Consider the following 11721-nt stretch of genomic DNA (forward strand, 5'->3'; position numbering starts at 1 on the left):
TAAAAAATACTAAAAATGATATGTACCGTAACAAAATGTAATAAATAAAAATAATTTTCGAAAACAATGTTATTCCGTCGTTTCTTACACAATTTACTATAATTGTTTGCAACTTTCAATAATATATTATAATTACACTATTTGTACTAGAATATTGTAATTTGAGTAAGTTAATTGTCAATGCATATACTATGATCACAAATACTAAAATTAATGAGTTTTCTTGAAAGAAATTAAAACATTAATTACTTTGTGAACAGAGTACACGTAACAAATCAAATCAATTTATACTAAATTTAACTATTTATAGTTAAGACCTGAAAATGTTTCATAATATACTATAGTGTGTCTACTATAATAACAAATACTAAAATCAATACACCGTCTAAGAATTTTTTTATTTATTTATAATTGATCAAAAAACTGTCTTGCAATAATGCTAGAATTGTACATTAAAATAAGGTGTATGTTCTTGTTTGGAAAAGGTCCTCAGTGTACATTGTTTGTCCAGCTAATCCGTAATTAGGATATATTTAACTTCAGTATGTCTACTATGATAACAAATACTAAAATCGATAACCGTTCAAACAAAATATCGATATAATAAAACTTTTATCAATAAAGTACACCAGTATAATAATTTTTAACGATTTTTAAGAATCACTTTTAACGAGTTGCTCAGGACGTACCGTTTGCATTACGAACTTGTAATTGGTACAAGATATTTTTCAAGTTGATATAGGGTTGTATGATGTTAGGGAAGTTTGTAGGGTGAAGTGTGAGCTTGATATTTGTGGAAGATTGTTTTGATATGTTTTAGATAATTTCAGAGTTATCTGTGAAAATGTGGAAAAGTGTACTGCAGATTGTGAGGTGTAGTAATTATGAATTGCATGGTATTTTTTAGTAATGAAAGTTTATCGGATGTAACTACTATACTAGACGAAAATGTTGATAATTTAGTTATCTTGAAATTTGTCTAAGATTGTTTTAAGATAACTTAGATAATTTCAGAGATATCTGTCAAAATATAGATAAATGTAACGCTGGATTTTGTACAAAATATTCATGATTGTTGCCTGTTGCGTATTTAGGTGTAATTTTTAGTAATGAAAGTTTATTTGACATAAATATAATATCAGAGAAATATGTAGATAATTTGATTATATAAAAATTAGTTTAATATAGTTTTAAGATAACTAAGATAATTTAAAAGTTATCTGAGATATTGTAAACAAATGTACCTTCAAACTTAACATACGCCATATGTCTATGTTTAGAAGCAATTTTATTAACAAAATTTCATTTTAAGTGTATCCAATGTTAGATAAGTTTGTAGATACTTTAATTATCTAAATAAGCCCCTAAGATTGTTGTTAGATAACTTAGATAATTTAAGAGTTATCTAAGAAATTGCAAAAATTATATCGTCAAGCTTGAGATATACGTCAAGGAATTGGTTGTCTATATTTAAAAGCAATTTTTAATAAAAAAATTTTATCTTAGGTATTTACAATGTTAGATAAGTTCGTTGATACTTGAATTATCTAAAAGCGTGTCTAAGATTGTTTTAAGATAAATTAGATAATTAGAGAGTTGTCTTAAAATTGTAAAAAATTGTACAATCAAGCTTCAGATATGCGTCATATAATCGGTTGTCTATGTTTAAAAGCAATTTTTATTAACAAAATTTTATTTTAGGTATATACAATGTTAGATAAATTTGTAGCTTTGGCAAGATTAAAGATAATTAAATTCTCAATAAATTCCTTTAACATAATACATCTCTATCTCTTACCATTTATCCACAAATAATTTTCAAAAATACCAAAATATTCTCCTACAGCTTTATGGAACTAAATATAGCTTTTTATCCTACAGCTTTTTACAGCTATAAATTCTTTTGCAAAGTATTATTAACGAGCTTTCAGAACTCGCTAATTTTCTATGGAACTGTTTTAATAAGTCGACGTTAGTCAGAATTTTTTTTTTCTAATTTCTTGCTGTTTTAATTCAGCTTTTTATAAAATCTCTCTACTTATATTAATATATAATAGTTTTTTTGTTATATTCTTATTAACTCTTAAATTATCTATTTTATCTTAAAACATTATTAGACGTGTTAAAAGATAATTAAATTATCTTTAATATTGCCTTATATTATAGTAGTGTACAATTAATTTTAATATGAAAATTAATAAATTTAATTTTATAATAACTAAAAATTGGTGTTAAAGTGTATCATTGAGAATGTTGTCTTTTTTTAGTATGAAATGATATTCGAAAGCGATTTTGGTAGATAAGTTGTTCTAGATGTACATAAACAATATTAGATAAAAATGTGGGTGATTTTATTATCTTTAATTTTGCCGAAGATTGTTTTCAGATAACTTAGATAATTTAAGAGTTATTGATAAAATTGCACCAAAATTTTCCATTCGGCGTGTTGCATGTTTGGTAATATAATATTCAAATGTGATTTTCTTAAACAAATTGTTCTAGTTGTATATAAATAATATTAGATAAAAATAGAGATAATTTAGTTATCTTTAATATTGCCGAAGATTGTTTTTAGATAAAACAGATATTTTAAGTGTTATCTGCAAAATTGCACCAAAATGTTCCATTGGGCTTGTTGCATGTTTTGGTATAAAATAATATTTAAATGCGATTTTGTTAGATAAATTGTTCTAGATGTATATAAACAATATTAGATAAATTTGTGAGAATTTAATTATCTTTAATCTTGCCGAAGATTGTTCTGAGATAACTTAGATAATTTTTGAGTTATATACCAAAATATGTAAAAGCGCCTCGTCGAATGTTCCCACAAGTATTTACTGATGACAGTATTTATCCACATTTTTGTGGTTAATAAATAATTTTACCCACATATTATCTTTGTAAAAAATTTAGATAATTTAGTTATCTATAATTTTGCTGAAGATTTTTTCGTGCTTAATTGAAAACTTTTAAAGTTATGGAATAAAAACTAATAAAATGTAACACCGGTTACATATATGTATTAGAACACGATTATTAACATATTTATTTTTAACCATAATTTTGTGGTTAATAAATAAAGTTACCTACATGTCATATTAACGAAATTTGTAGATAATTTAATTATCTTTCATCTTGCTAAAGATAATTTTGTGCTAAATTAAAAACTTTTCAACTTATGTACGATTATTAACATACTTATTTTCAACCACAATGTAGTAGTTAATAAATGGAGTTACCCACTTATTATCTTAGCAAAAAACGTAGATAATTCATTTAAATTTGATTTTGTCTAAAATATTTTTTAGATAAAATAAATAATTTACGAGTTAGAGATACAATAGTGATAAATCGTACAGTACAGTAGAGATACATTTGTGAAATTAGTACAACTAACAACGAGAAGAAAAATTATCCTAACAATTTCTTTAAATTTTTTGATCAATTTCTGTATATATGTAGTTCACAAAGTTATTAAACGTTATATACAGATTTGCAGATAATTTTATTAGCTTTCTAACAGTATATAACACTATTGCTATGGCAAACAAAACTGTGCAACCAATAAAACTACTAATATAAAATGACACTTCATTTATTACATTTCTAACGATATATAATAATATATATGTTATAAAACAAATTTTAGCAATATACACGTAAATGTAGAAAATTGTGACCTATAAAGTCCACCAAATGCTGATAACTAGATACTGAAGTTTGAATTTCAATGATTTTTTGTAAATAATTTTGTTCGTAAAGTTATTAAACGTTATATACAGAGTTGTAGATGATTTCATTAGCTTTTCAATAGTATATAACACTATTGTTATATTTAAAATATCTAGAACAAAATGCACGTGCAAACAAAAATTTGCACTCGTTGCAGCTAATATAATAAATTAAACCGTCACATTCAAGATAATTTTTTGCAAAATTTTATTCCAAACTTGTATGTGTGTGTATATATAAAGTTTTCCTCCAAAGGTTTACTTTGCAATCAATCATCTCAAAACAAACTCAACAACCGCATACGAAATTTCAATGCGGTGGAGACGCCGCGTAGAAATGCAAATATTTAGAAATTTATTGCAAACACACACACACACAGGATATGAGATACTGTACAAATATACAAAATATAATATGGTAAAGTAAAAAATATTTATGAATTTATAAAATCACTGAGAATTTTGTAAATAATAATAAATGTAAATATAAAACTCTGAAAGTTTTATAAATAAAAATATACTGGGGAAGATATAAAAAGAACTCTATTGACGATTGAACTAAATAAAAACAAAAAGAAATACCTACTACTACTATTATTACTTATGTACTCGAGCCTTAAACAAACTTAACCTCGAATAAAGAGACAGGACTATACTGACTAGCAATCAGAATCTAAATGATATTGAAAATACATTAAAGGTACTTTACTGATAAGCAAATAAGCTTTAAATTTTCAGAAAATAATTAAATAACTTTTACGTTTCAGAAACAGACCTAAGTGTACGACTTGTATTAACGTTGTAGCGTCGCTCCAACAGATGTACATAGTATAAAAAAGGGTTAATGTTCATCCTTTATATATATATATATATATATATATATATATATATATAAATTAAATATAAAACTGACCTTTAACTGATGCTGGGGCATCCTCATATCCCTCTGCCTACTGTTCGTTCCAGCCGGAGTCCTATCAGTCTCCGATTCAATTGCCTCCATACAACTTTCAGCCTCCGATAACCATGCCAAGAACTTCTCCAAAGATCTAAATAAATATATATATATATATATATATATATATATATATATATACAGAGTTTTCATATTATGTAAGAAAATGTGCAAATTCAAGGTTTAACAATATTTTCTAGGCATTTTTGTTGTAAAACTTTTAAATCGTTATATACAGCATTTTAGATACTTTAATTAGCTTTCTAACGATATATAATAATGTATATAATGTAACCAGCAGACATCTTAGTTTACTCAAATAGATGCAAATGACTTAGTACTTGATTTTGAAGTTTGAACAATTTTTTTTAATATATATTTGTTCTAAACGTTTTAAATTGTTATATACAGATTTGTAGAGAATTTTATTAGCTTTTTAACAGTATATAAATAAATGTTAATATTTAAATAATTTATTAAAAATTTTAATCAAATATAAAAAAATTTTCAAAAGCTTTACAACAATATTCGCTATGTGTAGATTATATTTTTTCAAATAAATTTGTTCTAAAAGTCACAAAGTGTTATATACAGATTTATAGATAATTTTATTAGCTTTCTAATGATATATAATGATAAATATTTATAAAAACACATTGTAAGAAAATTTAATTATAAACAAAACTGTACCATTAGTCAAAAGTTTGCAATCGCATTAATAATTTTTGCGGACATTTTTTTTAAATTTGCATAATTTACAAAAAATTTTGTTTAAACATTCATATATTATTATGCATTATTACAAAGCATATTAAATTGTGCATAAATCTGTATTCACGGTTTTAAAAGTTTTAGAACTAAACTTTTGACCAAAACTACTCAAACTTTACTACTCAAACAAATATCAATAATATAGATGTTTAGTCACACTTTATTTAAGTTTGCATTATTTATCAGAAAAATGTTTAAATTTTAATACACTATTATATATCAATACAAAACTTATAAAATTGTCTGCAAATGTGCATTTTTAACTTCCCGAAGGAGAAGTTTATGTTTTCATCAAAAAATCCGATTCGCTAATTTTATGTTTTCTCGACGTTTCAAGCCATTCTGAATCGAATGAGACCAAATTTGGAAAAAGTATGTGTGTGTGGGTGTGTGTGTGTGTGTGTGTGTGTGTGTGTGTGTGTGTGTGTATGTGAACAGATTTTTTGCCGTAAATCGACGTTTTCTCGAAAACGGCTGGGTCGATTTCAAAAATTTAAAAGCCATTCGATGTATCTCGACGAGAACTATTGTTTGTAAGTTTTGTGCGACGATCGGCCAAGCCGTTTCTTTATAAATGGCAGAAAAGTGAAAAATTTTTCGTCAACGTTTTAGCCCGCAATTCTGAATCGATTTTGAAAATTCAAAAACCGTTCGAAAGATATTGGTTGGAATCGTGCTGATTAGTTTTTGGTAGAGATCGGCCGGGCCGTTTTCTTAATAAAGTTTTAAAAAAAAAATTTCGACGATTTTTATGATTATTTTTTTGACGATAGATACCATAGTCTTCTAGATCATACTAAAATATTACGGCCCTACGACAACTGGTTCAGCTTTAAAAATTCGTCAAAGTTTGCAAAAATCAGTATGGTCTTTTTGGCATTTGTCAAAATTAGACTTTTGATCGACGTTTTCTCAAAAACGCCTGAACCGATTTTAGAAATTTAAAAACCATTTGATGTATTTCGGTGAGGACTATCGTTTGTCAGTTTTGTGCAACGATCTGACAAGCCGTTTCTTTGTAATTCAAAAAAACTTTTCGTACACATTTAAGCTCATCCTACCGAACCGATTTTAAAAAATCAAAAACTGTTCGAAAGATATTAGTTGGGAATGATACTGATTAATTTTAGGTGAAAATCTACCGAGCCGTTTTCTTGTAATTAACTGTTGAAAAAAAGTGTTAAATTTTCGTCGACATTTAAGCTCATCCTACCGAACCGATTTTAAAAAATCAAAAACTGTTCGAAAGATATTAGTTGGGAATGATACTGATTATTTTAGGCGAAAATCTACCGAGCCGTTTTCTTGTAATTAACTGTTGAAAAAAAGTGTTAAATTTTCGTCGACATTTAAGCTCATCCTACCGAACCGATTTTAAAAAATCAAAAACTGTTCGAAAGATATTAGTTGGGAATGATACTGATTAATTTTAGGCGAAAATCTACCGAGCCGTTTTCTTGTAATTAACTCTTGAAAAAAAGTGTTAAATTTTCGTCGACATTTAAGCTCATCCTACCGAACCGATTTTAACAAATCAAAAACTGTTCGAAAGATATTAGTTGGGAATGATACTGATTAATTTTAGGTGAAAATCTACCGAGCCGTTTTCTTGTAATTAACTGTTGAAAAAAAATTTAAGCTGATTTTCATGGCACTTTTTTTGGCGATATACATCATGGTCTTATAGAACTTACTGTAATATTATGGCCTTACGACAAGTAGTTTAATTTTACAAATTCGTCAAAGTTTGCTAAAATTATTATCGTTTTTTTCAAAGTAGGATTGGTAAAGAATATTATTTACACTTTTTTTTTTATTAAGTCGATTATTTACACATATCGGGAAGTTCATGTAACTTGCCTCAAGGCTAAATACCAAACCAACTAGTTAGTTTTGTAACTGTTGGAATAAAATTATTAATAAAAATTGTTTAGTTAAATTAAATTTAGTATTATCAGTACGTATTGCATAGGTTACGAAGAACTATACACTAAAATTCAAGTTTAGAAATTTTTCTTGAATAATTTTGTTCGCAAAGTTTTGAAACGTTATATACAGATTTATTAGCTTTCCAACAATATAAACGCTATTGTTATTTTGAAAATATCTAGAACAAAATGCGCGTGCAAAGAAAAAAGTGCACCCATTGCAACTAAAAATATAAAATCACACTCCAATTTGATCATAAAATGACATCAAAGTTTGAAATTTTTTTGAACAAAATTTTGTTTGTAACGTACTAAATTATTATATACACATTTATAGATAATATTTTATTACTTTTTTAACGATATATAATAACATATATGTTGTGAAACAAATTTTAGCAATATGAACGCAAACGTAGAAAAATATACCCTATAACGTCTACCAAAGGCTAATAACTCGATACTAAAGTTTGAACTTTACAGATTTTTCCTAAATAATTTTGTTCGCAAAGTTATTAAACGTTATATACAGATTTGTAGATAATTTCATTAGCTTTCTAACAATATATTAGCTTTCTAATAACTTTTGTAATATTTGAAATATCTAGAACAAAATGTACGTGCAAACAAAAATCTGCACCCATTGCAACTAGTATCATAAATTAACACGTGACTTTGAAAAATTGTTTTTTGCAAAATTTTGTTCCAAACTTAAAAAATCCCTTTATACAGACTTGTAGACAATTCATAACCTTTTATTTGATATGCAACAAAATATACTTATCACCTGTCTTTTACAATTTATTACTCAAATTATCACTCACCTGTCGAAGTTATGTAAAGAGTTAATAGCAGCGTTGAGGACCCTTCCTCTGGCCAACAACTGCTTGTGTCAAATTAGCATAACGTTGATTGACACATTCTGTCATCTTTTTATACGTGACGTGTCATCGTGCTGATAAAACAGCTATTAATTTCTGTGTCAACTGATTGAAGAGTTCGATTTGATGTAACTCTGCACGATATGACTGGAAAAAGACAAAAAAAAATCAAATTTTTGCAAATAATTTTTGGAATATTGGTGTAAAATAAGAATTGTGTTTAGCCAGTTTTTTGGGCTTGAAATTACCTTTGATTTGATGTATATAAGTATAGATGTGTTGGAACAAATTGTGGTTTAAAAACGCTTTCAAAAATCTATTTACTGAATTAAATTTCAATTGCACATTGTGAAGCACGCTTTAGCCTAAAGCAGTAGCCACACTTGCGCTTTTGCTTATGAGCGTTGTTTAGGGTTTTATATGGCGCCGATTGAGTGTAGTGGAAGCTTTAGGGCTGTAAAGCGCGTTTCACACTTGAACTTCCAAAATTTAGCAGGAATTCATAGTTTTTTAACTTCCCGAAGGAGAAGTTTATGTTTTCATCAAAAAATCCGATTCGCTAATTTTATGTTTTCTCGACGTTTCAAGCCATTCTGAATCGATGAGACCAAATTTGGAAAAAGTATGTGGTGTGTGGGTGTGTTGTGTGTTGTGTGTGTGTGTGTGTGTGTGTGTGTGTGGTGTGTGTATGTGAACAGATTTTTGCCGTAAATCGACGTTTTCTCGAAAACGGCTGGGTCGATTTCAAAAATTTAAAAGCCATTCGATGTATCTCGACGAGAACTATTGTTTGTAAGTTTGTGCGACGATCGGCCAAGCCGTTTCTTTATAAATGGCAGAAAAGTGAAAAATTTTTCGTCAACGTTTTAGCCCGCAATTCTGAATCGATTTTGAAAATTCAAAAACCGTTCGAAAGATATTGGTTGGGAATCGTGCTGATTAGTTTTTGGTAGAGATCGGCCGGGCCGTTTTCTTGTAATAAAGTTTTAAAAAAAAAAATTTCGACGATTTTTATGATTATTTTTTTGACGATAGATACCATAGTCTTCTAGATCATACTAAAATATTACGGCCCTACGACAACTGGTTCAGCTTTAAAAATTCGTCAAAGTTTGCAAAAATCAGTATGGTCTTTTTGGCATTTGTCAAAATTAGACTTTTGATCGACGTTTTCTCAAAAACGCCTGAACCGATTTTAGAAATTTAAAACCATTTGATGTATTTCGGTGAGGACTATCGTTTGTCAGTTTTGTGCAACGATCTGACAAGCCGTTTCTTTGTAATTCAAAAAAACTTTCGTACACATTTAAGCTCATCCTACCGAACCGATTTTAAAAAATCAAAAACTGTTCGAAAGATATTAGTTGGGAATGATACTGATTAATTTTAGGTGAAAATCTACCGAGCCGTTTTCTTGTAATTAACTGTTGAAAAAAAGTGTTAAATTTTCGTCGACATTTAAGCTCATCCTACCGAACCGATTTTAAAAAATCAAAAACTGTTCGAAAGATATTAGTTGGGAATGATACTGATTAATTTTAGGCGAAAATCTACCGAGCCGTTTTCTTGTAATTAACTGTTGAAAAAAAGTGTTAAATTTTCGTCGACATTTAAGCTCATCCTACCGAACCGATTTTAAAAAATCAAAAACTGTTCGAAAGATATTAGTTGGGAATGATACTGATTAATTTTAGGCGAAAATCTACCGAGCCGTTTTCTTGTAATTAACTCTTGAAAAAAAGTGTTAAATTTTCGTCGACATTTAAGCTCATCCTACCGAACCGATTTTAACAAATCAAAAACTGTTCGAAAGATATTAGTTGGGAATGATACTGATTAATTTTAGGTGAAAATCTACCGAGCCGTTTTCTTGTAATTAACTGTTGAAAAAAAATTTAAGCCGATTTTCATGGCACTTTTTTTGGCGATATACATCATGGTCTTATAGAACTTACTGTAATATTATGGCCTTACGACAAGTAGTTTAATTTTACAAATTCGTCAAAGTTTGCTAAAATTATTATCGTTTTTTTCAAAGTAGGATTGGTAAAGAATATTATTTACACTTTTTTTTTATTAAGTCGATTATTTACACATATCGGGAAGTTCATGTAACTTGCCTCAAGGCTAAATACCAAACCAACTAGTTTTGAGTGTTTTTGTATGCTATTCTACGCAACTGTCTCTTACTTATTACTGGTGCTTTACTTCTTTGTTTAATTGAGGCTTAACTTTCCTTTTTATTGGAAAGGTGGCTTTAAGATATTCAGGCACATTTCTTTCTATTTCTTCCGGTGACATTTCAACCGCTCTATGACAATGCTCACTAGAAGGGAGCTATTAAATTTATCTGCATCCTGTCCTGCAGCGGCTTTTAGTGCGTTAGCTAGCTCATGTTTGGAGGTATCTTCAGTAGCTGGAGGGCATGCATTGTTGTGTTTTGGTTCACAGGCATAGCAAGAAATCTCTGCGACCTGGCCTTTATATTTGGGGGATCGCCTTTGGCCTTTGATAGCTTCCAGCGTCCGCCCTGGTGTTACTGCGAGGAGGGCCTTATTTATTTGACCACACCTTGCCTTACTAAGAGGGCCTCCTCTTTGGCCATTATTTTCTGCTCCTCCTCCGTCCATCTTGCTTTCTTTGGCACTATTTTGGCAAGTTCCTCATCATACCATTCTTTGGTGTTTTCTGTTCATGAATTCCCCGACCTACTACAGTTGCAAATGTTTTGTTACATGTAGGAAATCGACAATTATGACCTTCTATATTAATCGGTGGCGGTAAACCAGTGGGTTCACCCAAATTTAATTCTAAATTTCATTATTGTTCCGAGGCTTATTATTTGACGTTGTACCGATTGAGTTACAGGCGAAAGGGTTGGCAGCCCCTAAGCCTAAAATTCACAGATGTGGCTTAGTTTCCACCCGAAGGGGTACTCACGGTGGGACCCACGAGGAGGAAGGCCACTTGCTAGCTGAGGTCCCGAAGAACCCCAACCACTCCCACCAATAAGATTAAGAGAGTCATAGTTACTCCCGCCGTTTACCCGCGCTTGCTTGAATTTCTTCACGTTGACATTCAGAGCACTGGGCAGAAATCACATTGCGTCAACACCCGCTAGGGCCATCGCAATGCTTTGTTTTAATTAGACAGTCGGATTCCCCTAGTCCGTGCCAGTTCTGAGCTGACCGTTGAATGGCGGCCGAAGAGGACGACCGACCGACCGAAGCCGGCACAGAAGCCTCGCAGCAAGAAAGATCCGCGGGGGCCAAGGCACGCGACCGAGCTCGGATCCAAGTCACAAGGACCGTTTCACCTCGCCCAGGCCCGGCACGTCAGCCGACACCCGCTTCCCGATCAAGCCCGACACGCCCCGATCTCAGAGCCAATCCTTATCCCGAAGTTACGGATCCAATTTGCCGACTTCCCTTACCTACATTAATCTATCGACT

The sequence above is a fragment of the Ctenocephalides felis genome, unplaced genomic scaffold (genome assembly GCF_003426905.1).
Source record: "Ctenocephalides felis isolate EL2017-DRISC unplaced genomic scaffold, ASM342690v1 CF-g0.4_SCAFFOLD_02265, whole genome shotgun sequence".
Classification (NCBI taxonomy): domain Eukaryota; kingdom Metazoa; phylum Arthropoda; class Insecta; order Siphonaptera; family Pulicidae; genus Ctenocephalides; species Ctenocephalides felis.